The sequence below is a fragment of the Delphinapterus leucas genome, chromosome 3 (assembly GCF_059928025.1).
Source record: "Delphinapterus leucas isolate spDelLeu-1000000601 "Yukka" chromosome 3, BTC_Dleu_Yukka2, whole genome shotgun sequence".
In the NCBI taxonomy this organism is placed as follows: domain Eukaryota; kingdom Metazoa; phylum Chordata; class Mammalia; order Artiodactyla; family Monodontidae; genus Delphinapterus; species Delphinapterus leucas.
Window position 1 is genome coordinate 134,685,086 of NC_143131.1, and position 27,059 is coordinate 134,712,144.

Here is a 27,059-nt window from a genome sequence, read left to right on the forward strand (position 1 = left end):
AGTGGTTCTGATTTCAGTCTCTTATGATGTTGCAGTCGAGCTGCAGTTTCTGAAGGCGCTGGAATATCCACTTCTAAGCTCACTCATGTGGCTCTTGGCAGGAGGCTTCAGTTTCTTGCCACAGAGTTCTCTCCACAAGGCTGCTCATCATATCGTTTCCCCCAGTATGAGTGATCTAAGAAAAGATAGCGTGATAGGGAAAGGGAGAAGAATGGGGAGAAGCAAAGTGAGAAGGAGAGGGGGTGGGTTCAGGGGAGAGAATCTCAAGGCATGAACTGCGATCCTTTTATAACCTAATATTGGAAGTGACATACCGTCACTTCTGCTATATGCTACTGGTCATACAGACCAAACCTGGAACAGTGTGGGAGGGGCCTACAAAAACGGTGTAGCTTGGAGATTTCCGGGGGTCACTTTAGAGGCTGCTTACCCCAGTAGTTCATAGTGGTGCTGTGCATGAGAAGTTTCTCACAAGCTTGTTAGGTATGCAGACTTCTTGGCTAAGTTTCCAATGTGAACCACACTTTGGGAAACCTTGACCCTATACCAAGGCTTTAGTATTATTGACTGTGTGATGTCCAAAGGGCAGTTAATTGTCTGCTGTAACCACACATTTACACTTTAGTGTGAATAGATGTGGGTTTCTCTTCTGCCTCCCAGAGGTTTTAATGCTTACTAAACATGCAGACCACAGACTTTTAGGTTATTTGGAGCAGATGCCACTGACAGATACATGGTTTTTTGGTTTGGGGTTCTTCAGTGAACTCTGCTTATTTTTAATTTTTCCTGAGCTTCAGATCCCTGCTATTGATCGACATACACGTTCTTTGAAGGTAAGTGTCTATATCAGTGGCTACTTACCTGTAGATACTCAACACATGCTTATGTACAATGATGATGTCACTACCACTGGATTTCATGAGCATCCCCAGTAAGACACTAAGTTCCTAATCTTCTAGTTTGACTCTTATCACCATGAGGAAGCCCTCCAAATGTATTTGGATTTATCCCCCCTCCTTCCCTCCCTTCTTCCTTCTTTCCCTCCCTCTGTTCTAGTCAACAGAATGTATGTATAGGTGTCACCTTTTGGGCTGTCTCTTAGCTCACAATGATTCTCCCTTCTCTTTTGCCTCCTTTGCAGTGCCCCCACTAGTTGAATTTGAACCACATAGCCCTGACCATCTAAACTTAGCAAGATGGGTCACTGTGGACACCTGATTCAAGTCAGGCAATCTGATTCTTCCCCTGGAATTTGGAATTAGGACCAAAGCGGAGACAGCAAGGGATTCTTTTTATATGACTGGACTCTTGCCCTATAGGTACAAAAACTGTGATGGAACTGAGTCCCTTCACCACCACCCTGCCCTTTTGTTGTGTAGGCTGATAACAGAAAAGTCAGTCTTAGTGATTAAAGAGCAAAGCAGATGTAGGGGCGAATGGGTGATGAAATGTGGGAGAGAGTGACCTTTGGATTCCAGATGGCTTTCCATTTCTTATATCTGTCTCTTCCTGAATCTTGGCTTGGATTCCATGAGCTTCCCATGTATGCTTTTAATATGCGCCCCATCTCCCTACCCTTTTAAATTTAAGCTAGCTCCTATAGATTTCTGCTACTTCATTGTTAACACAATCCATCTATGCAGGCACTGTACCTATACCTATAACCTGGTGAGTTCAGACACTGAAAGAAAGGATTCTTGCTGAAGGCCACCTGTAGAACAAATGTTGCATGGATATAAGGTGTTGGGAACACCCAGGAGGGATTTCTAACTCCACCTGGGAGTACTGGCAAAAGTTTTGCAGAGCAGGTGAAATCTGAGCTGGGCTTTGAAGGATGATCGGAGTTTACTGGGAATGACAAGGGTCTAAGTCCGATGTGACCAAGCTGGTATGTAAAGGAATAAGGGAGAGCACAGAAACTGGAGATGTCATTTGATGCCAGAAAAGTCAAGGGTTTCTTATGCCATGCTAAAAATAACAAGGCATATTTTCAAAAGAGAAATGAAGATAATCTAAAGCATAATTTGGAAACAATTGGTCTGGAATATCTCCTCATTATGGATTCATTTGCTATGCACTGTAATAGAGCTGGTTCTTTTAAATGCATTTGGAATTCAAATGACTCTCACATATACCTTCTATAAGGTTTGGCCTAAATTTTAGAGGAAGCTATTGGAAAGCATCCGTAATCTTTCATTCTGGTTGTAATATATTTCTGTGGCATGGCAGAGGCATTAAAAAAGAAGACTTTCACACATCACATTGGCTTAGGCCGACGTTAATTAGAAACAAAAGCAATTTGTGTTTAATTTAATGGTAGTGGGAGATTCATTATAATGTTCTTTGGTCAGACACAGTGCAATGAAGGTAGATTTCTGTGTTATTTTTCTCTCTTTCTATTTTCTTTGTCTTTCAAAGCTATGGTTTAATGTATTTCCTGGGAATTCCGACTCTATTCTTTTCATTTTCTCTCCCATTTGATTTTTTTGTTGTCACTATTAAATTTGAAATTCAATTCTTTTCTACTTCTAAGCTTACATATTTTTGTTTCTGCATCCTGTAACTACACATTTCTAATCTTCTTTATGGTGGGTAAAGTCAACTGAGGATTATTCAGGGGTTAGTAGCCAGGCTGCTAGGTCACCTTCTTCTTCCTGTTTATGATTTTATAACCTTTCACTAACACATTCACTGATAATTACCCAGGGATGAAGGAGGAAAAGGAACTCAAACAATTAAAATTTGGTGATTTTGGGGCAAATTTGATGAAAGGTTTTGTTGGGGAAGGATTTGAAACTCCTGGCTAAAAGCAAGAACTTTGATTGTCAGTAGAACTGATATTCCTGGACATACTGACTTTCCTGGATTAGAATAATAGGTTGTGGAGGGAAAGGCTAACAGTATTCTGAGACTAACCCAGTTTTTTATAATACCTGTTTTTTGGAGGTAACTATAACAGTTCAGGACCCTCAGGCTCCTTTCTGAAGTTTTAGCAAGCTGGAAGAAAAGGTTTTCTTTTAAGAAGATAGGTCCTCTAGCCTACTCCTTTATGGGATAATTTGCTTCTCATGTAGGAAAGCAGAACAGCCAGAACCCCCACTCACTTTATTGAAAGGTGGATGTAGATAGTGTGGCTTTCAGGCCCATGGATGTGCATTCTAGTCCTTGCTTTGCTGTAATCTAGCTATGTGATAACAACAGAAGCTGTACAAATAATAAACATATCCTTATGGTTTATTGCGATATTGTTTTATGCCAGACATTTCTTCTTATACTTCGTTCTTGCAAAAACCTTATGAAATAGGAAGGATTATTATCTCTACTTTATATACAGGGAAACCGAGGGCGAGAGAGAGAGGGAGAGAGAGATTATGCAGTTTGCCCGAGGTTACATGGAAGGAGACTGGCAGGAATCTAACTCCGGAGCCTTTGTTCTTAACTGCTACGTTGTATGTTCTTCCAACACTCAATTGCCTAGTCTCTCTGCTTGTTCTTACAAAAGGGAAATTCATGATTGCTGTGACACCCTCTTCCTATGGGGAGGATCAAATGAGAGTGTGAAAGGGAAAATGTTTTGAAGACTATAAAGCAGCAGAAGAACGCAAACAGTTATGAAGATGGACAGGCTGAAAGAGAGAAAGAGAGAAGGAAGTCTCCCTGGAGTGAGAATTAGAGTTTGACCTTCAGCAAAAGGGCTGCCATCACTTAGTGACAGCCCAAGCTGGGAGCCTGGGTCCCTTCTTCCACAGCTGTCAGAATGGCAGGGGCAAGGGACAGATGCCAGGCCTGGGCATCCAGGCGTGATTGGCAAGGCCCTCTTCACCAGAGGCTCTGGGCAGATTCACTCAGAGCTTGACCTTTTGAATGTAAAACACTTGTCAGGTTGCCAACTGCCAACCAGCCAGGGGGTGGATTCAGCCAGGAGAAGAATATTCCTGTGGCTGTTCCAGGGATGCTCTCTCTGGACCCTGTAACCACAGGGTCTCTTTTGAAGAGAAATGGCCTCTACAGAGCTCAGGGTATACTTGGAAATTGGAATCTCTTTAGTATCAGGTTGGTGTTTCTCAAATTTAAAAACCATGCCTCCATTTTATAAATGTGATACAGTCTGTAGTTTGTATTATAAAAATTAGTTATACATATTTTTCATTTTTTAGCTATAGAATTGTGTGGTTTATTTGAGTGTTTTCACCTCAAGTCTGGTAAGTCTCTCTAAGCGAGGTTCAAGGGGAGGGAATGCTTGTTCTCTTGGTAATCATTGATATAAATAGTTTATAGAAATGTCTCAGTTGACCCATTTGCATAAGAGATTGGCATAAGAGAGCTTGTGAAAGCAAAATCATGGATTGTTCTATAAACTTGTTATTGGTGGAAAAGCTTTCCTTTAGGAATAAAAAGCCAGAGAAGTCTAACATGAGAAGTTAGTAATTTATGTATTTGCAGTCACTCACTACCTAGAGTATGTATTTACATCATGTTGTTTAAATGTTTACAGTTAGGTTGATTGTAAAATGGCTGCAAATTCCTCCCATTCCAGATTGCATTCCCCTTTGCCATGTGACTTTGCTCATCCTTCTGTCAAGAGATGATAGAGTCTGTTTCTCTACCTCTTGAATCTGGGCTTGTCCATATGACCTATTTTGGTCAAAGGAACGTTAAGAAATGTGATGCAAGCAGAGGCCTGAAAACTGCTTATGCTTTGGGCTTGCCCTTTCTTGCTGCTAGGAGTCTTTTTGCCACCACTGACAAAATCCAGATCAGCATCCTGGAAGATGAAAACACATGGTAGAAAAGACAAGGGGCCAAGAGGAGGCCCCTATCCTGACTGTTCTGCCAACCACCAGGCATGTAAGTGAACCACTGTGTCTTAGTCTGTTTGGGCTGCTATAATGAAATACCAGAGACTGAGTGGTTTGTAAACAAACAGACATTTATTTCTTACGTTCCTAAAGGCTGAGAAGTCTAAGATCAAGATGCCAACAGATTCAGCATCTGGTGAGGGCCTGGTTCATAGATGGCCATCTTCTGGCTATGTCCTCACATGATAGAAGGAACAAGGGAGCTCTCTTGTGGTCTTGTGATCTGTAACAAATATATAGTCGATTTTCATCCTGTTCCTGGCACAGAGCTCCTAAGACCCTTGAAATTTCCTAAGTAATGTGAGCACGCTTTTCAACCACACCTGAATTTATGTTATTGAGGTCACTTTTGGATAGCCCTTAAGGTTGGGGGTCAGTTGCCAAGGGAACCATTAAAGTATTAGAGGATTGGAACTTTCTGCCTCCCCTCCCACCCCTCTACCTCTGGGGAAGGGAGAGAGGCTGGAGATTGAGTTCAATCACCAATCATCAGTGATTTAATCAATCATGCCTATGTAACAAAGCCTCCATAAAAATCTAAAAGGATGAGGCTCGGAGATTTTCCAGGTTGGTGAACAAGAATGTACCCACATGCCCCGAGGGCAGTGTACCCCACACTCTATGGAGACAAACTCCTGTGCTTGGGACGCTTCCGGCCTTCACCCTATGTATCTCTTCATCTGGCTCTTCATTCGCATCCTTAATATTCTTTGTAGTAAACCAGTAATGTATCAATAGTAAGTAAACTGTTTTCCTGAGTTCTGTGAGCCACTCTAGCAAATTAATCAAAGTTGAGGAGGGGGTCGTGGGAACTTCTGAGTTACAGCCATTCTGTCAGAAGTACAGGTAACAACCTGGATTTGAGCTTAGCATCCAAACGAAGTTGGGGGTGGGCAGGGGGCAGTTTTGTGGGACTGAGCCCTTTAACACAGAGGATCTGATGCTTACTCCAGGTAGATGGTATCAGAATCTAATTAAATTGTAGGGCACCAGGCCGGTGTCACAGAATTGCTCGGTGTGGGGAAAAGCCCCACACATCTGGTGTTAGATGTGAAGGCAAAGGAAGTGTAGGTGTGAGAGGAGAGGAGATACTCAGATTTTTCCCTAAAGAGGTTTCTTTTCCTTTCTTTTTTTTTGGTTATTCAGTGTTTATTAAGTAGATTCAGTCTTACATATGATATACAGATTCAAAAGAAAAAGGATTCCACATACTTAAGAAATCAGTGCATCGAGCAAGTAGCACCGTGGAGATAACAGCTTGATTAACAGCTCATTGGTCTTTTGTTAAGTGAAGAGAGGGAGTTGGCCTGTGCTAGTCATTCCACAAACAAAACAGAATTTAGTTGCATCACATAGAGAAGACACATTCTTTTATTTTATTTTTATAAATTTATTTATTTAGTTAGTTTATTTTGGCTGTGTTGGGTCTCTGTTGCTGTGCACGTGCTTTCTCTGGTTGCGGAGAGCCGGGACTACTCTTCCTTGCGGTGTGCGGGCTTCTCGTTGTGGTGGCTTCTCTTGTTGTGGAGCACAGGCACACGGGCTTCAGTAGCTGCAGCACGTGGGCTCAGTAGTTGTGGCGCACGGGCTTAGTTGCTCCATGGCATGTGGGATCTTCCCGGACCAGGGCTCGAACCCGTGTCCCCTGCGTTGGCGGGTGGACTCTTAACGATTGCGCCACCAGCGAAGCCCCGAGAAGACACATTCTAAGAATTAAAATATTAAGCCACATTTACTGGAAAAACTCACTATAAGAACACAAATTATTTTTATAGAGCATTGAAGAGGAAGTCCTCACCTGCTTAGAAGAGCCACGTTAAGTTGCATAGGTACATATCTGTAAAAATATAATTTAGAGGTGAAGCCATTGATTAAGTAGTAAAGAGTCATCTTTAAAAGTTGGTGCCATCTGCTTTGTCTTAAGTGCTATATGCTTACTGTCTGGAGCCCCCTGCCCCTCCCCAGAGGTGATGCCTTGTGAATGAGCTGCCTCCAGGGGACCCTGAAGAAATGCTTATACCGTCTGCATTGGAAAGTCTTAAAAGTCATCTCAGGTAGGGAACTTGCGCTCTTCCCCAAACGTGTCTAAATTATGCCAGGGGATTGGAAACCTCTTGGGTTGTCCCTAAATCTTGGTTGGCTTGACCCTGAAGCTCCCATGAGTCGACGTGACCTTCCCATTCCCAGGCTGTCGGGAGAAGAGCTATATCCAGCCCCAGCTCTGCAGCCAAGTTCTGCTTTCACTTTCCATGAGTCCACGCAGTTTCCCACCTGCAGCCAATAGGAAGTCTCCCTTCTGACCCCTGCTCCTAAATGGACCAGGTGACAGAGGCATGTAGGCCATCTGCCACACAGAGATTTTTTGAGATTAGAAACGTATTTTTCAGCAAATCTGAGTTCTGTGTGGTGTAGGTTTTTTGTTTTTGTTTTTAGGTGGAAACAAAGGTAAAAAGTGAGAGGTTTGTGTTTTGTGGCTTTGCTAAGCAGATGAGCTTTGAGGTGCACATTCAAGAGGTTTCTTTTTGAAGGGCATTAATCCCATTCATGAGGGTCTACCCTCAAGACCTAGTCACCTCTCAAAGACCTCACCCCCAAATACCATCACATTGGGGATTAGGTTTGAACATATGAATTCTGAGGGAGCACAAACCTTCAGTCTATAATACAGCCTAAAACCTCCAGTCCCATCCAAGCTGCCAGTTGATAACAGAGATTTGCCAAGCTGGCCTAGACCAGAACAACCGCCCAGTTGATCCACAGGATCATGAGAAATAATATTTACTGTTTTAAGCCACCAAGTGGCTTGGAGTATTTTATCATGTAGCAAAGATGATACAAACTCAAATTTCAACCCCAGTCCTTATGAGAAAGATTGGCAAACTAAGGCCATGGGGCTGGCCCCCCATTTTGTAATTAAAGTTTTTTTTGGAGCACTGTTAATTTGCAATGCATTTTTTTCCAGCTTCATTGCGATATAATTGATATACAGCATTGTGTAAGTTTAAGGTGTACAATGTGATAATTTGATATTATATATTGTATATATTGCAATATATATATATATACATGTATATATTGCAAAATTATTACAATAGGGTAAGTTCACATCATCTCTATCACCTCATCTAATGTACCGAATGGTGACTGTTAATAATATTGTATTATAAACCTGAAAGTTGCTGAGAGAGTAAATCTTAAATTTTTTCACCACACCAAAAAAAAAAAAAAAGTAATTATGTTATGTATTTTCTATGGCTGCTTTTGAAAAATAATGGCTGAGTAGTTGTGACAGAGGCCAGATAGTCCTCAAAGACTGAAGTATTTACAATCTGATCCTTTAAGAAAAATTGCTGACCCCTACAATGAATTGTTTGTACTTTTCTGATTGCTGTAAAGGAGGTTTTCTTGATGCTGATTCTTTGTTAGTTGCATGTACTGGGAATATTTGCTCCAAGTTTGTAATTTATTTCACATATTTTAAGGTGTCTTTTGATAACTAATAAATTCTTAATTTTAAACAGTCAAATTGATAAATCTTTTTTTTCATAGTCAATGCTTTTTATGTCCTGATTAGAAATCATTCCCTACCTCAAGGTTTAAAAAAATCCACTTAATGGGGCTTCCCTGGTGGCGCAGTGGTTGAGAGTCCGCCTGCCGATTCAGGAGACACGGGTTCGTGCCCCGGTCCGGGAGGATCCCACATGCCGCGGAGCGGCTGCGTCCGTGAGCCACGGCCGCTGAGCCTGCGCATCCGGAGCCTGTGCTCTGCAACGGGAGAAGCCACAACAGTGAGAGGCCCGCGTACCACAAAAAAAAAAAAAAAAAATCCACTTAATTTTTTCTATTTAAAAATAAAAGTTTTGTCTATTCCATACTCCTAATTTGTCCCTCCTCCCCCTGTGGAATTAACAGATTGTATCTGGGATTAATAGATACAAACAACTATACATAAAATAGATAAGCAACAAGGATTTACTGTATAGCACAGGGAGTTATATTCATTATCTTGTAATAGCCTTTAATGGAATATAATCTGCAAAAAAAAAACAAACCTGAATCACTGTGCTGTACACCTAAAACTAACATAATATTGTAAATCAACTATACTTCAATAAAAAATAATAAAAATAAAAGTTTTGTTTTCATATTTATGCCCTTAATACAATAGAATTGATTTTTGGTTATAATGTGAGGCAGGGATCCAATTTCTTCCTTTTCCACGTGGATTGCAATTTTTTTTACAGCTGTATTTAATGAACAGTTACTCCTTTCCCTACTGATGTGTCCCCTCTGTCATCTATCAATATTACATAAGTGTGTGGCTTTGTTTCTGAGCATTCTATTCTATTCTATTCTATTCTATTCTATTCTATTCTATCCTATCCTATCCTATCCTATCCTATCCTATCCTATCCTATCCTTTTCCATATTTGTAACTCTTTTTCCATGGAGAAACCTGGTTTTCATTATCCTTGATGTATTTAACTATTTGCTCAGTTCCCTCTGTATGTAACCAAATTTTTTCTGTGTAGGCCAAAATATAAGAGGGGGAGGAGGAGGGGCAAGGAAAGGAAGAAGGAGGAAAGAGGAAGGAGGAAGGAGGAAGAGTTTTGTTTTTTATCTTTATTTTACAGAACAATCTGCCCTCTCTCACAAACAAGGAAGAAAAGACCCAGAAGGGCAGGGGAGGGGATAAGTGCCCCAGGGGAAACAGACCAGTCCAGTCACTGCCTTTGGGGTGGGGCTAGGTGGCAGGCTGGCAGATGGAGCCAGCTGGCCCGTCCTTCTGTCTCCTAGGTGGTTCCTGGCAGCGTTTTAAAAAAAGACTTTTTTTAATAAAAGAACAGTTTTAGGTTCACAGGAAAATTAAGAGGAAGATAGAGATTTAATATACTCCCTGTCCCCACACATGTATAGCCCCTCCCACTGTCAACATCCCCCACCAGGTTGGTACATTTGTTATAACTGATGAACCTTACATTGACATGTCGTTATTACCCAAGGTCCATAGTCTACATTAGGATTTACTCCTGGTGTTGTACGTTCTATGTTTCTGGACAGATGAATGTACAAGGATATGAATCTATGGTTAAGAGTATCATATAGAGTAGTTTCACTGTGCTAAAAATCTGGCAGCCTTTTAAAGCTTAAGTTCCTTGGTTATTTTAGAGGCAATGCTTTTGAGGGCCATGGAGGTGCTGGCTGTGTGTTTAAATGACCCTGTTGAGGGACCACTGTGGGAGTTTGCACACCTCCGCCTCCCACTGCAGGAAGCCTTCTTGGCCCTGGGGTGCCATGCATGCACAGTAGCACCATTGCTTATTCACCTCATACTGGCAGCTTTTGTGTCGAGCACCTTGCTGAATTTTGATGCCATGTTAAAGGACTCCATGGAGTTTGTGATCTTCATACTCCATGTAAAGTGCAGTGTGTGGCTTGGCCTCCCTAGCTTTGAGTATCTCCATATGCTGTTTGCTTACAGGTTTATGCAGGTTCCTTCTGGCACACCTGAAATAAGCATACCTTCATATAAACTTGAGGGAGAACTTGCTAAAGAAGCCACCAGTGGCCCAGTGCTAGCTGTGGTTATCGCCCGAGGGAGAGGCTGGGATCACATTGGGGCAAAAATCTGCTGATCCCAAATGTACTGCCCAGTGTGTAGGGAATTTCCTTTGGATAAACTGTGAAGGAGATTTGTTCCATCTGGGGTCCCAGCATCGGTGCTAAAGTTTTGGGTGGAGGAGGAGGCCGCAGGGACACACTGGAGGTTGTGCTGGGCTGCAGTGTTTGGCAATTAACCTAAGTGAGCCCTAGGATCCCTTTCTGTGTGTAACCTATGGATGCATCAGCTCAGTCTGCAGGGTCCTGTAGTTAGAGAGTGGCTCTACATAAAGCTTTAACTTCTCATCTTCATGACCCACATTCGTTCATGAATCCTCCATGATTTACTCTGAAGTATCTCTCTTGCTGGGATTGAAAATGAAAGATTTCTTGAGCAGGTTTTCATATTCCACACACAATTCTAAGAGAATATGGTATATTTTGCCCAGTACTCCCTCTCATATCTCCTTGAAGTTCTGCCCATCAAAGGCAGGGATCCACTGACCAGTATAAAGGATGACTCCTAAGCTCCACACAGCAATGGAGGGTCCGTCATACTTTTGGCCCTGGGAAAGTTCCAGGGCAGCATAACAGGGGACTGCCACAGACGGTATCCAGCTTATTGCTGAAGGTGAATTTGATGCAGAAGCCAAAGTCTGCAATCTTGGTGGTCATGTCAGCATCCAGGATAATAAACTTTTGGTGCTGGTACTTTATAGCAGACTCTATCTGGCAGAATTTGACTTGGATCTCTTTTTCTTGCAAACTGCCAAGAGCCACTAGGTGCTCTCTTCCAGTAGCATATTCCATGACAAGGAGTCTTGTCCTCAGCCTCCATCACTTCAATTAACCTCACTGTATTGGGATGATTCAAAGCCTTCATGAATTTTACTTTGTGGGATAGTCCCTGGAGACTGGAGGAATCCTGTTGACGCTTGCCAATGATTTTCACAGCTACCTCCTTCCCAGTCAGGATGTGTCAGGCCAACTTCACCTTGGCAAAGGTACCCTTGCTGTTGGTCTTGAGGAGCTGGTTGTTGCCAGCATGGGTCTCCTCCTCAGCAGAGATGGTGGAAAGCCCTGCAGCATGTTAGATTCGCTGCAGGGGTTGAAGGCAAGGTGTCCCAAGATCAGCTTAAACGTGGGAAAAGCTGGTGAGATTGGTCCAGGTCACCTCAAAAGAAAATCACTTTTCACACTACCTGATCTTTATAATGGAATCAAAACACAATGGCAGGGGCTTCCCTGGTGGCGCAGTAGTTAAGAATCCGCCTGCCGATGCAGGGAACATGGGTTCGAGCCCTGGTCCAGGGAGATCCCACATGCCATCGAGCAACTAAACCCATGTGCCACAACTACTGAGCCTGCGCTCTAGAGTCTGAGATCCACAACTACTGAAGCCTGTGCGCCTAGAGCCCGTGCTCTGCAACAATGAGAAGCCTGCACACTGCAACGAAGAGTAACCCCCGCTCGCCGCAACTAGAGAAAGCCTGTGTGCAGCAACGAAGGCCCAATGCAGCCAAAAAAAAAAAAAAGAAAGAAAAGAAAACCACAATGACAAACTAAAATAAACTAAGTAAAAAAGAAATGAGAAAAAATAATAAAAAAGAAAAAATGAGGGAAAGAAAAAAGATAAAACTATTAAGTAAAAAAAAAAAAAAGAGAAAAAGAAAAATGGAAAACAGTGAGAAAAATTAAAAAGAGAAAAAAATAAAATGAAAAAGAAAACCAAAAAAAACCCCCAAAAAAACCCAAATGGAATATACAGACAACCTACAATGTAAAGGAGAAAACAAGCTAACTTTGGTCAAAATCCCTCAGGTCACTGAAAAGCAGCTTCCCAAGCTAGAAGGACCACAAATCTAGGCCAACCAGGAACTTGTATAGGTGCTTAGAATTCCATAACAATGGCTCCTTATGAGGACATAGCAAGAAAGGGACCTATTATGGTTAGTGATACTCCACAGTGGTTTCCTCATTTTTTTTTTTTTGTCTGACGAACCCTTTTAGACTTAAAAAAATTATTGAAAATCCCAAACAGCTTTTCATTTATATGGATATAGCTATCAATATTTACACTATTAAAATTTAAAACCTGTATGATGTTTCAATGGCTTTTTTATTTCTAGTTTGAAAAGTTGTAATAATTTTTGGCTCAGTGTATTTTCAAATGTCCAGATATGTGGGGATTTTTAATTTGTCTCTTTATTAACTTCTTTTTTCATTTTATTCATTTTTTAGTTTGTATCTATAAAAATACTCTCTATAAGAAATATAACTTAAATGCCATTCTAAAAATACTGATTCCTCAATACCATCATCTAGTCAGTGTTAAAATTTAATTGTCTTATGCATTTTGAAAATTTTGGTTTTTCAGATTATCTGCTTGAATTAGGATCCAAAAATCATTTATATTTTGTGATTGGTTCATATGAATTTAAACCTCTTTCAGTCTGTCACTTTCTACTCCATCTCCTTCCTTCCCCATCTTGTTATTTATTTTTGATGAATTCATGTTGTTAATTTCCTACTGTTTGGATTTTCCTGATTGTATTCCTGTGGTGTACATTAACAAGTTCCTCTCTACTTCCTGTAAATTGATAGTTAAAATTGCAAGGCTGATGAGATTTAGATGTGATCTTTTTGGTGAGACTCCTTCATGCGTGGTGGTGTGTTCTTTTATCAGGAGGCTGATGGTCTTTCTTTTTGTGAGGTTAGTAGGCTTCCATGCTCGTTGCTGAGATCCATTAAATCATGACAAGTAGCAAAATACTAAATTTATCATCCCTTCATTTATTAGCTGGAATACTTCTGCAAGAGAAATGTCTCCCAATTAGCTCAATTACCTTGTGGTCATTGATGATGGTCTTTATGATTCCTTTTCCTGAAATGTGTTGGAGGCTTTTTTATTGGGCTAACACGCACACTTTTTTTCAATTGTTTTTCATATAGGACTTCCAGGTGAAATTTCACTTGAGCAAATGTTTCTTCAGCAAAAAAGTTAGTTTGAAAGGTTCTGAACTAAGCCAAAGACATAATGGCCAAGTGAGGAATTTTGGCATCAGAAACATCATTTTGGATATTTGAGGTCCTGCCTGAGAATATTTGGGATCTTGTTAGGGCTGAAAAAAATATAAAGTCAACCATCTACAGCGCTACCCACAGCCCTTACCAATGTGCCCAACATGCAATATATGGTCAATGTATGGTAGCCATTGCTAATATAGCATAATCTAACCATCTAATTTTTTATGTGGGAAACTAGGGCTCATTCATTAGTTTGTTCATTCATCAGATGTTTCCTGGGCCCTTATGCTCTGAGGAGGCACTATTCTGGGTGCTGGATAAACTTCAGAAGAAAGTCCCTGAGTTTCCTGTGCTTTGTTGTGGGGTGGGGAAAACAACAAGTTAACAAATTAACAGCCATATTGAAAGGGTGATGAATGATATGAAGGAAATAAACATGGTGATGTGTTAGTGCTACTCGGTGGGACATTACTTTAGATGGGTACTAACATTTCATATGAAATTTCTTTGACAGGAAGGGACAAGATCTACGAAAAGGACTCTCTGAACAGAGGGTACCACAAGGCAAAAGGCTCTGAGGAAACAAGTTTGGTATGATTGAATTGCAGAAAGTCACTCAGTGTGGCTGACATAGTGAGCAGGCAGAAGTGTGGTGGAAGGAGAGTCGAGAGAGGCAGGTGGTGGCAGAGACCAGAATCTAGCTTTTCTGGTCGATTCTGTCCTCATACATTTTGTGTTTCATTTTGCATGATTCTGGGGCACTGTAGCTGTGTTTCTTCAGCATAACATGTGCAGCTGCAGAATAGAATGTTTTAGAAATCACTTCTCTCTCCCTGTCTGTCCCTGCTCCCGTCTAGACCTGTCCCTTAGGTAGCCAATTCTGAAGGAAATCTGGTCCCTTGCTGCAGCCTGGGTTTTGTTTCTGATGACTGCAGTCTCGGTGTTCCCAGGGACTGAGGTGTGAGCTGCTGATTTGAGCAGGGTTGAAGAGCCAGCTCCTGGACCATTCCTGCTTTGTGCTCTGCCCTGACCTCTGGTGGACTCAGCCTGCTAAGACATTGACCAAGCTGGAAGCTGGAAGCCTTTGCCTTCTATCCCTACCTGCCTGAATTTGGTTCGGAGTGTGCACTCTATTATGAAGGCTTCGTGAAGAGACAGAATTTCAGACACTGCCATGGGGTGGCCGGATGGCTTTTGACCATCCAACACCTCTTATGCTGGTACGACAACCATTCTTTAGAGTTTGGATGGCATCTATCCTGCCAGTACCCCAGGCAAAATGCGTGGGCATAGGATCCAGGCTGACCAATGAGAGCATTCATTCCTTTGGCCTGAAGGATTGGTTCAGAAAGAGCACATGGTCCAAATTGGGCAGATCAGGTCTTCTTTAAGGGTTTGATACAGGGACCTTGGGACAGAGGGCATTTCTCTTTCCCCTGGATCTAGAATTTTATAGATCCTTGTATACCTGGATTGCCAGTAACCATCTCTTTGGCCCCATTGAGAGAGGCTACCTGAGAATTAACACTGAGGAGGAAGGTGGGGTCTGGAAATTCAAAGGGAGTTATCATTTAAGCTTCTGCTTCTGGGTGTGCCAAGGGTGAACCAATAAATTCCTTTTTTCTCTTAAGCTACTTTCAGTTGGGTTTTTGTCACAACTGGAAATCTCCTAATTAATACCACAACCAGTGTTAGTCAAAGTTATTACTAGTAGTAGATAATCAAAAGTAAATTTGAAGTATATACAGTGTGACACCTTCCTTTATGACACCACATTTGTAATTATATACTGATCTGGGTAACTACATTTTAAAATAAATTTATTTATTTTTTATATTTTAAAAAAAGTTCAAAATTAAAATTAGGAAAAGAGAAAAGATTGCCCTTATCTGAATGGGCACTCACGTTTGCATTGCCTTTAAGAAACTTCCAATTCCCTAATTATAGGACAAATACACCAGAGAAGGACCATTTGCATTACAAAATAATTTTTAATTTTCCAGGGGGGGAAAAATCCCCTCAAGTCTTATTCAAATAATAGCGATTAAAATGATCCAATGGGGGCTTCCCTGGTGGCGCAGTGGTTAAGAATCCGCCTGCCAATGCAGGGGACACGGGTTTGAGACCTGGTCTGGGAAGATCCCACATGCCGCAGAGCAACTAAGTCCATGCACCACAACTACTGAGCCTGTGCTCTAGAGCCCACGAGCCACAACTACTGAGCCCACGTGGCACAACTACTGAAGCCCGCGCGCCTAGAGCCCGTGCTCCGCAACAAGAGAAGCCACCGCAATGACAAGCCCGCACAATGCAATGAAAAGTAGCCCCCGCTCGCCGCAACTAGAGAAAGCCCACCTGCAGCAACGAAGACCCAATGCAGCCAAAAATAAATAGATAAAATAAGTAAATTTATAAAAAAAAATGATCCAATGAAGAGTTCAGCTGTAGGAGAAACTGGAATTAGCCCTAGAGGGCAAATCTTCCCTCCCTCCCTCCCTTCTCTCCTCCTTTCTTTCCTTCCTCTCTTTATCCCTTCCTCCCTTCCTTCTTTCCTTCCTTCTCTCTGTTATTTTGCTAAAATAAAAAAAGTTCTTTTTTTTTTTTTCCAGACTATGAAGTTACTGTAAAAAAGAAAGTTCGGACAATAAGGAAAGGTGTAAAGGAGACAGCAAAAATTACCCATGATGCTACTACCTAAAAAATAATAGTAAAAGCAGTGTAAGGCATTGTTCTAAACATTTTACATATATTAACATGTTTAAACTTCACTAATAACCAGAGGAGGTAGTTCCTACTGTCATTCACATTTTACAGAAGGGAAAGTTGAGGAAGAGAGTGTTAAGTTTCTCAAGATCAAATTCTGTGTAGCCTTGTTGAGAAAGAGGCACTCTGGACCCTTTGGTAAATAGTCTTTGGTACATATGTGTGCACAGTTGCTCACATTCATGTGTGTGTACAAATGTGCACACACCATAATCAGCCACATATACACAGACTTGCGCACACATATGCCACTATTACATGTATGAGCACACAGACGTTTTACAAAACAATCATTTTATCATGGTACCTTATGACTTGATTTAAAAATATATACAATAGTAGGCAGAAGAGTATAATAAACCCCATGTGCTCATCACTCAGATTCAACAGTGGTCAACTTGTGGCCAATTTTGTTTCATCTCTACTCCCAGTACTTTCCCTTCTCTATAGATTAAAAAAACAAACAACTAACTTTGAAATAATTTTAAACTTAAGGAAAATTGCTAGTATAGAGAATACCCAAATACTCTTTACCCAAATTCACTGATTTTTGACATTTTGCCACATTTGCTTTATCATTCTCATTCTTGTTTTCTCTGCATGTGTGTATGTATGTGTACATATATATATATAAATTTTAATTTTTTGGACCATATGACAGGAGGCTGCATGGCTGAGGCCCCTTTATTTCATCATACCTCAGTGCCCGATTCCTAAGAACGAAGATATTTTCTTACATAGCCACAGTACAGTTATTAAATTTAGAAGTTAATTAATACAGTACTTTTATCTATGGTTCATATTCACGTTTTGCCAATTGTCCCAATAATGTTTTTGTTTTTTATTTTTTTACATCTTTATTGGAGTATAATTGCTTTACAATGGTGTGTTAGTTTCTGCTTTATAACAAAGTGAATCAGTTATACATATACATATGTTCCCATGTCTCTTCCCTCTTGCGTCTCCCCCCTTCCCACCCTCCCTATCCCACTCCTCCAGGCGGTCACAAAGCACCGAGCTGATCTCCCTGTGCTATGCGGCTGCTTCCCACTAGCTATCTACCTTACGTTTGGTAGTGTATATAGGTCCATGCCTCTCTCTCGCTTTGTCACAGCTTACACTTCCCCCTCCCCATATCCTCAAGTCCATTCTCTAGTAGATCTGTGTCTTTATTCCTGTCTTACCCCTAGGCTCTTCATGACATTTTTTTCCCCTTAAATTCCATATATATATGTGTTAGCATACGGTATTTGTCTTTCTCTTTCTGACTTACTTCACTCTGTATGACAGATTCTAGGTCTATCCACCTCATTACAAATAGCTCAATTTCATTTCTTTTTATGGCTGAGTAATATTCCATTGTATATATGTGCCACATCTTCTTTATCCATTCATCCGATGATGGACACTTAGGTTGTTTCCATCTCCGGGCTATTGTAAATAGAGCTGCAATGAACATTTTGGTACATGACTCTTTTTGAATTATGGTTTTCTCAGGGTATATGCCCAGTAGTGGGATTGCTGGGCCATATGGTAGTCCTATTTGTAGTTTTTTAAGGAACCTCCATACTGTTCTCCACAGTGGCTGTATCAATTTACATTCCCACCAACAGTGCAAGAGGGTTCCCTTTTCTCCACACCCTCTCCAGCATTTATTGTTTCTAGATTTTTTGATGATGGCCATTCTGACTGGTGTGAGATATCTCATTGTAGTTTTGATTGGCATTTCTCTAATGATTAATCATGTTGAGCATTCTTTCATGTGTTTGTTGGCAGTCTGTATATCTTCTTTGGAGAAATGTCTATTTAGGTCTTCTGCCCATTTATGGATTGGGTTCTTTGTTTTTTTTGATATTGAACTGCATAAGCTGCTTGTAAATTTTGGAGATTAATCCTTTGTCAGTTGCTTCATTTGCAAATATTTTCTCCCATTCTGAGGGTTGTCTTTTGGTCTTGTTTATGGTTTCCTTTGCTGTGCAAAAGCTTTGAAGTTTCATTAGGTCCCATTTGTTTATTTTTGTTTTTATTTCCATTTCTCCAGGAGGTGAGTCAAAAAGGATCTTGCTGTGATTTATATCATAGAGTGTTCTGCCTATGTTTTCCTCTAAGAGTTTGATAGTTTCTGGCCTTACATTTAGGTCTTTAATCCATTTTGAGCTTATTTTTGTGTATGGTGTTAGGGAGTGATCTAATCTCATACTTTTACATGTACCTGTCCAGTTTTCCCAGCACCACTTGTTAAAGAGGCTGTCCTTTCTCCACTGTACATTCCTGCCTCCTTTATCAAACATAAGGTGACCATATGTGAGTGGGTTTATCTCTGGGCTTTCTATCCTGTTCCATTGATCTATCTTTCTGTTTTTGTGCCAGTATGATACTGTCTTGATTACTGTAGCTTTGTAGTATAGTCAGAAGTCAGGAAGCCTGATTCCTCCAGCTCCGTTTTTCATTCTCAAGATTGCTTTGGCTATTCGGGGTCTTTTGTGTTTCCATACAAATTGTGAATTTTTTTGTTCTACTTCTGTGAAAAATACCAGTGGTAGTTTGATAGGGATTGCATTGAATCTGTAGATTGCTTTGGGTAATAGAGTCATTTTCACAATGTTCATTCTTCCAATCCAAGAACATGGTATATCTCTCCATCTGTTTGTATCATCTTTAATTTCTTTCATCAGTTTCTTATAATTTTCTGCATACAGGTCTTTTGTCTTCTTAGGTAGGTTTATTCCTAGATATTTTATTCTTTTTGTTACAGTGGTAAATGGGAGTGTTTTATTGATTTCACTTTCAGATTTTTCATCATTAGCGTATAGGAATGCAGAGATTTCTGTGCATTAATTTTGAAGCCTGCTACTTTACTAAATTCATTGATTAGCTCTAGTAGTTTTCTGGTAGCATCTTTAGGATTCTCTATGTATAGTATCATGTCATCTGCAAACAGTGACAGCTTTACTACTTCTTTACCGATTTGAATTCCTTTTATTTCCTTTTCTTCTCTGACTGCTGTGGCTAAAACTTCCAAAACTATGTTGAATAAGAGTGGTGAGAGTGGGCAACCTTGTCTTGTTGCTGATCTTAGTGGAAATGCTTTCAGTTTTTCACTATTGAGGACGACGTTGGCTGTGGGTTTGTCATATATGGCCTTTATTATGTTGAGGAAAGTTCCCTCTATGCCTCCTTTCTGGAGGTTTTTTTTAATCATAAATGGGTGTTGAATTTTGTCGAAAGCTTTCTCTGCATCTATTGAGATGATCATATGGTTTTTTCCTTCAATTTGTTAATATGGTTTATCACAATGATTCTTTTGCATATATTGAAGAATCCTTGCATTCCTGGAATAAACCCCACTTGATCATGGTGTATGATCCTTTTAATGTGCTGTTGGATTCTGTTTGCAAGTATTTTGTTGAGGATTTTTGCATCTCTTTTCATCAGTGATATTGGCCTGTTGTTTTTTTTCTTTGTGGCACCCTTGTCTGGTTTTGGTATCAAGGTGATGGTGGCCTCGTAGAATGAGCTTGGGAGTGTTCCTCCCTCTGCTATATTTTGGAAGAGTTTGAGAAGGATAGGTGTTAGCTCTTCTCTAAATGTTTGATAGAATTCGCCTGTGAGGCCATCTGGTCCTGGGCTTTTGTTTGTTGGAAGATTTTTAATCACAGTTTCAATTTCAGTGCTTGTGGTTGGTCTGTTCATATTTTCTATTTCTTCCTGATTCAGTCTTGGCAGGTTGTGCATTTCTAAGAATTTGTCCATTTCTTCCAGGTTGTGCATTTTATTGGCATGTAGTTGCTTGTAGTAATCTCTCATGATCTTTTGTATTTCTGCAGTGTCAGTTGTTACTTCTCCTTTTCCATTTTAAATTCTATTGATTTGAGTCTTCTCCCTTTTTTTTTGTGATGAGTCTGGCTAATGGCTTATCAATTTTTTTTTATCTTCTCAAAGAACCAGCTTTTAGTTTTATTGATCTTTGCTATCGTTTCCTTCATTTCTTTTTCATTTATTTCTGATCTGATTTTTATGATTTCTTTCCTTCTGCTAACTTTGGGGATTTTTTTGTTCTTCTTTCTCTAATTGCTTTAGGTGCAATGTTAGGTTGTTTATTCGAGATGTTTCCTGTTTCTTAAGGTAGGATTGTATTGCTATAAACTTTCCTCTTAGAATTGCTTTTGCTGCATCCCATAAATTTTGGGTCGTCGTGTCTCCATTGTCATTTGTTTCTAGGTATTTTTAAATTTCCTCTTTGATTTCTTCAGTGATCACTTCGTTATTAAGTAGTGTATTGTTTAGCCTCCATGTGTTTGTATTTTTTACAGATCTTTTCCTGTAATTGATATCTAGTCTCATAGCATTGTGGTTGGAAAAGATACTTGAAACAATTTCAATTTTCTTAAATTTACCAAGGCTTGACTTGTGACCCAAGATATGATCTATCCTGGAGAATGTTCCATGAGCACTTGAGAAGAATGTGTATTCTGTTGTTTTTGGATAGAATGTCCTATAAATATCAATTAAGTCCATCTTGTTTAATGTATCATTTAAAGCTTGTGTTTCCTTATTTATTTTCATTTTGGATGATCTGTCCATGGGTGAAAGTGGGGTGTTAAAGTCCCCTACTATGAATGTGTTACTGTCGATTTCCCCTTTTATGGCTGTTAGTATTTGCCTTATGTATTGAGGTGCTCCTATGTTGGGTGCATAAATATTTACAATTGTTATATCTTCTTCTTGGATCGATCCCTTGATCATTATGTAGTGTCCTTCTTTGTCTCTTGTAATAGTCTTTATTTTAAAGTCCATTTTGTCTGATATGATAATTGCTACTCCAGCTTTCTTTTTTTTTTTTTTTTTTGCGGTATGTGGGCCTCTCACTGTTGTGGCCTCTCCCGTTGCAGAGCACAGGCTCTGGACGTGCAGGCTCAGCAGCCATGGCTCACGGGCCCAGCTGCTCTGCGGCATGTGGGATCTTCCCGGACCGGGGCATGAACCCTTGTCCCCTGCATCGGCAGGCAGACTCCCACCCACTGCGCCACCAGGCGGACTCCCACCCACTGCGCCACCAGGGAAGCCCCAGCTTTCTTTTTGTTTCCATTTGCATGAAATATCTTTTTCCATCCCCTTACTTTCAGTCTGTATGTGTCTCTAGGTCTGAAGTGGGTCTCTTGTAGACAGCAAATATATGGGTCTTGTTTCTGTATCCATTCAGCCAATCTGTGTCGTTTGGTGGGAGCATTTAGTCCATTTACATTTAAGGGAATTATCGATATGTATGTTCCTATCCCCATTTTCTTAATTGTTTTGGGTTCGTTATTGTAGGTCTTTTCCTTCTCTTGTGCTTCTTGCCTAGAGAAGGTCCTTTAGCATTTGTTGTAAAGCTGGTTTGGTGGTGCTGAACTCTCTCAGCTTTTACTTGTCTGTAAAGGTTTTAATTTCTCCATCAAATCTGAATGAGATCCTTGCTGGGTAGAGTAATCTTGGTTGTAGGTTTTTCTCCCTCATCACTTTAAATATGTCCTGCCAATCCCTTCTGGGTTGCAGAGTTTCTGCTGAAAGATCAGCTGTTAACCTTATGGGGATTCCATTGTGTGTTATTTGTTGTTTTTCCGTTGCTGCTTTTAATATGTTTTCTTTGCATTTAATTTTTGACAGTTTGATTAATATGTGTCTTTGCATATTTCTCCTTGGATTTATCCTGTATGGGAGTCTCTGTGCTTCCTCGACTTGATTAACTATTTCCTTTCCCATATTAGGGAAGTTTTCAACTATAATCTCTTCAAATATCTTCCCAGTCCCTTTCTTTTTCTCTTCTTCTGGAACCCCTATGATTTGAATGTTGGTGCGTTTAATGTTGTCCCAGAGGTCTCTGAGATTGTCCTCAGTTCTTTTCATTCTTTTTTCTTTATTCTGCTCTGCAGTAGTTATTTCCACTATTTTATCTTCCAGGTCACTTATCCGTTCTTCTGCTCAGTTATTCTGCTATTGATCCCATCTAGAGTATTTTTAATTTCATATATTTTGTTGTTCATCATTGTTTGTTTCCTCTTTAGTTCTTCTAGGTCCTTGTTAAATGTTTCTTGCATTTTATCTATTCTATTTCGAATATTTTGGATGATCTTTACTATCATTATGCTGAATTCTTTTTCAGGTAGACTGCGTATTTCCTCTTCATTTGTTAGGTCTGGTGGGTTTTTATCTTGCTCCTTCATCTGCTGTGTGTTTTTCTGTCTTCTCATTTTGCTTATCTTACTGTTTGTGGTCTCCTTTTTTGCAGGCTGCAGGCTCGTAGTTCCCGTTGTTTTTTGTGTCTGTCCCCAGTGGCTAAGGTTGGTTCAGTGGGTTGTGTATGTTCCCTAGTGGTGGGGACTAGTGCCTGTGTTCTGGTGGATGAGGCTGGATCTTGTCTTTCTGGTGGGCAGGTCCACGTCTGGTGGTGTGTTTTGGGGTGTCTGTGGACTTATTATGATTTTAGGCAGCCTCTCTGCTAATGGGTGGGGTTGTGTTCCTGTCTTGCTAGTTGTTTGGCATAGGATGGCCAGCACTGTAGCTTTCTGGTCGTTGAGTGAAGCTGGGTGCTGGTGCTGAGATGGAGATCTCTGGGAAATTTTCACCATTTGATATTATGTGGATCTGGGAGGTCTCTTGTGGACCAGTGTCCTGAAGTTGCTCTCCCACCTCAGAGGCACAGCACTGACTCCTGGATGCAGCACCAAGAGCCTTTCATCCACACGGCTCTGAATAAAAGGGAGAAAACGTAGAAAGAAAGAATTAGTAGAAGTAGAAAGAAAGAAAGCAAGCAAGAAAGAAGGAAACAAAGAAAGAAAGAAAGGAGGGATGGAGGGAGGGAGGAAGGGAGGAAGGAAGGAGGGAAGGAAGGAAAAAAAGAAAGAAAAGTAAAATAAAATAAGATAAAATATAAAGTTATTAAAATAAAAAATAATTATTAAGAAAAATAATTAAAAAACAAAGAAAAAAAAACGGACGGTTAGAACCGTAGGACAAATGCGGGAAGCAAAGCTATACAGCATAAATCTTGCTCTCAAAGTGCACCTCCTCAATTTGGGATGATTCGTTGTCTAGTCATGTATTCCACAGACATCAAGTTGATTGTGGCGCTTTAATCCACTGCTTCTGAGGCTGCTGGGAGAGATTTCCCTTTCTCTTCTTTGTTCTCACAGCTCCCAGGGCCCAGCTTTGGATTTGGCCCCGCCTTTGCGTGTAGGTCCCCGGAGGGCGTCTGTTCTTCGCTTAGACAGAACGGGGTTAAAGGAGCCGCTGATTCGGGGGCTCTGGCGCACTCAGGCCGGGGGGGAGGGAGGGGCACTGCGTGCGGGGTGGGGTTGCGGCGGCAGAGGCTGGCGTGACGTTGCACCAGCCTGAGGCCCGCCGTACGTTCTCCCGGGGAAGTTGTCCCTGGATCCCGGGACCCTGGCAGTGCCGGGCTGCACAGGCTCCCCGGAAGGGAGGTGTGGAGAGTGACCTGTGCTCGCACACAGGCTTCTTGGTGGCAACAGCAGCAGCCTTAGTGTCTCATGCCCGTCTCTGGGGTCCGCGCTTTTAGCCGCGGCTCGCGCCTGTCTGTGGAGCTCCTTTAAGCAGCGCTCTTAATCCCCCCTCCTCGCGCACCAGGAAACAAAGAGGGAAGAAAAAGTCTCTTGACTCTTCGGCAGGTCCAGACCTTTTCCCGGATTCCCTCCCGGCTAGCCGTGGTGCACGGCTAGCCCTGCAGGCTGTGTTCACGCCACCAACCACAGTCCTCTCCCGGCGCTCCGACCGAAGGCCGAGCCTCAACTTCCAGCCCCGCCCGCCCCGGCGGGTGAGCAGACAAGCCTCTCAGCCTGGTGAGTGCCGGTCGGCACCGATCCTCTGTGCGGGAATCTCTCCGCTTTGTCCTCCGCACCCCTGTTGCTGCGCTCTCCTCCGCGGCTCCAAAGCTTTCCCCCTCTGCCACCCGCAGTCTCTGCCCGCGAAGGGGCTTCCTAGCGCATGGAAACGTTTCCTCTTTCACAGCTCCCTCCCACTGGTGCAGGTCCCGTCCCTATCCTTTTGTCTCTGTTTATTCTGTTTACTTTTGCCCTACCCAGGTACGTGGGGGGGTTTCTTGCCTTTTGGGAGGTCTGAGGTCTTCTGCCAGCGTTCAGTAGGTGTTCTGTAGGAGTTGTTCCACGCGTAGATGTATTTCTGGTGTATCTCTGGGGGGGAAGGTGATCTCCGCGTCTTACTCTTCCGCCATCTTCCCGGAAGCTCCCCCAATAATGTTTTTTACAACATTTTTTTTGCCTCTAGCCCAAGGTCTAGTCCAGGATCAAATATAGCACTGAGTGGTCATGTCTCTTTGGTCTCCTTTAATCTGGAACTGTGTGTTTAACCTTTCTTTGCCTTTCATGACTGACATTTTGGAATAAAGGCCATTTATTTTATAGAATGTTCCTCAATTTGGGTTTATTTGTTGCTTTTTTTGACTATGCTCAGATTACATATTCCTGGTCAGAATTCTACTTGGTGATGTCATATCTGTCTTAGCATATCACATCTGGAGGTACACAATGACCATTGGTAATGCTAATTTTCATCATTGGGTTAGTGTATTGTCGTTTCTCTATTGTATGACCTACTTAAAGAAAATTTAGCTACATATACTAGTTTTATTTACGAAGCAAGAAGAGATAGACCCACAGCATCATCGCCGTCACTGAAGGCTTGTTATTATGTCGGGTGCTATGCTAAATGCTTTACCTGCTTTAATTCTCACAACCACTCTCTGAATAAAAGTAAAGCATGGCTGAGAGAGTTCAACTTGCCAAAGGCTGAGTGGAGCTTCAGACCTGGCCTGCTGACTCCAGAGCCTGTGTTCTTAGTCATGTACTACTGTTTATTTATCCAATTCTCTAACTTTGTGTGTTTTAATTATTTCTCAGTCTTAACTTTTTAAAAACAATGCTGCCATGAATATCTCAGAATAAACATTTTTATGAGTCCTCAAAATCTCAGCCCTTAGACCCCTAGGTTTATTTCTTTATTCACAAGGCGGATATTAAATAAACTAGAAAATATACTCAGCAGCAGGTCTTCCTGTAAAACTATGTCAGCTGAGAATTGGAAGGGAGTCTTTCAATTGATTTTTCTGTTCTGGGCAAGAATCTTCTCTAACAATGACCTAGTAACAAACGTGATTAGTAATACCACCTGTGAACGCCTCGCTATATTTCAACTGCTGAGTCACGCCTTTTTCCTTTGTGATTTTCTTAGTCTTTACAATAACGCTGTAAGGTAGGTGTTATCCCTCTATGTCCAGATAAGAGCAAACTTCCTGTGGCATCCCTGACAGATGGGTACAGCCTCGTTTACACATATCTGTCAATGGGGAACTCTGTTTTGCAAAGCAGACCAGACCACTTATGGATCCCTATAATTGCTTACTTACTACTGTAAGTGAGAATTCACTTAAAATCACTGTAGAATTCACTAAATCTCTTTTCACACGATAGAGCTTGTTTAAATAATTACAATGAACATAGCTGCCATTTGTTGAGCACTTGCAAGGGACAAGCATTTGTTCTCACTGTATTTCTCACAGATATTACTTCACTTATGCACAATGACCTTGTGAGGGGGGTATGTTACTGTTTCCATTTTATATATGAGGTGACTGAAGCCTGTGGCTATTAAGTAGTGAGGCCAAGACCGTTCCATCTCACCTGAATGTACTTACCTGGTGGCTTTAGAACCTGACCTCCCCAGAAAGCTGCCCATGGGCAGGAAAGTAAAGCTGGTTACTGGGGTCAGCACAGAAGAATGTCAATTTAGAAAGACAGAAAACAGCTGGCCAAGTTCCTTCCCAAAACTTTCCAAAGTTTTCAGTTTCATATGGTATGCATGTGGGTTGGAACAAGGAAAATTTAGATGGAAGCCTAGCAAACATTAATTATCACATCAACAAACATCTGTAACATCTGTTGATGTTATAAGGGCTTACTATGAAACCTAATGGTGGACACCTTGCTGTTTGCAAATTTACTTTAGAATCTATTTTGCTTATTCTTCTATTATGGGTTGAATTGTGTGCACCAAAAAGATAGGTATATGTGAATGTGACCTTATTTGGAAGTAGGACCTTTGCAGATGTAATCAAGTTAAGATGTAATTATTAGAGTGGGCCTTAATCCAACATGACTAGTGTCCTTATAAGAAAAGAAAAGTGTCATGTGAAGACAGAGACACACAGGGAGAATGTCACATGACAACAGAAGCAGAGATTTGAGTGATGCAGCTGCAGGCTGTTGGCCTAAAACAAATACACTGCTAGTTATTTCTCCAGCAAAAACGAGTTTATTCAGGATCAGGAGAGAATTGCCGTTTTGGGTCTACAACCATGGCAAGCCGTGTGCAAGTCCCAGCACAGCAAGGGAAGGACAGCATTTTTATAGAGGGGAAAAGGAAGTCTGGACGGCTATAGTAAACAATGACTCCAGAAAAACAAAGAGCTTTTCATTGGCTGAGTTGTTGCCAGGAGAGAAGAGGAGGTCTTTCTTCCTCCTCGTGGGCTCTGCTATCATCCCAGGGCACGAGAGCTCCCCCTTCTGGTTTCCTGACTCTATTTAATTGAGGTTTCTGTTTATTAATTTTTTACAAGGCCAAGGAACACCAAGGATTGATGCCACTATAAGAAACTAGGAAAATGCAAGGAAGGAGTCCATCCGAAGTCTCAGAGAGAGTGTGGTCCTGCTGACATGTTGATTTCAGATGTCTAGCATCTGTATAGAATTGTGGGGGAAATACATTTCTGTTGTTTTAAGCCCTCAAGTCTGTGGTATT

General features: G+C 41.3%; 1 long non-coding RNA gene and 2 pseudogenes across 1 annotated transcript in view; 1 reads left to right on the top strand and 2 right to left on the bottom strand.

Annotated features, from left to right (window-relative positions):
- Positions 1-3,992: 3,992 nt before the first annotated feature.
- The window catches only part of LOC149749712 (uncharacterized), a 35,992-nt gene continuing 12,925 nt past the window's right edge, over positions 3,993-27,059 (top strand). Inside the window, exon 1 of the long non-coding RNA XR_016392836.1 lies at positions 3,993-6,913. This is a non-coding gene — a long non-coding RNA (uncharacterized LOC149749712). The remainder of the gene's footprint in view (positions 6,914-27,059) is intronic.
- Positions 10,000-10,501, bottom strand: LOC111183014 (serine/threonine-protein kinase MARK2 pseudogene; annotated as a pseudogene).
- Positions 10,570-14,663, bottom strand: LOC149749713 (serine/threonine-protein kinase MARK2-like; annotated as a pseudogene).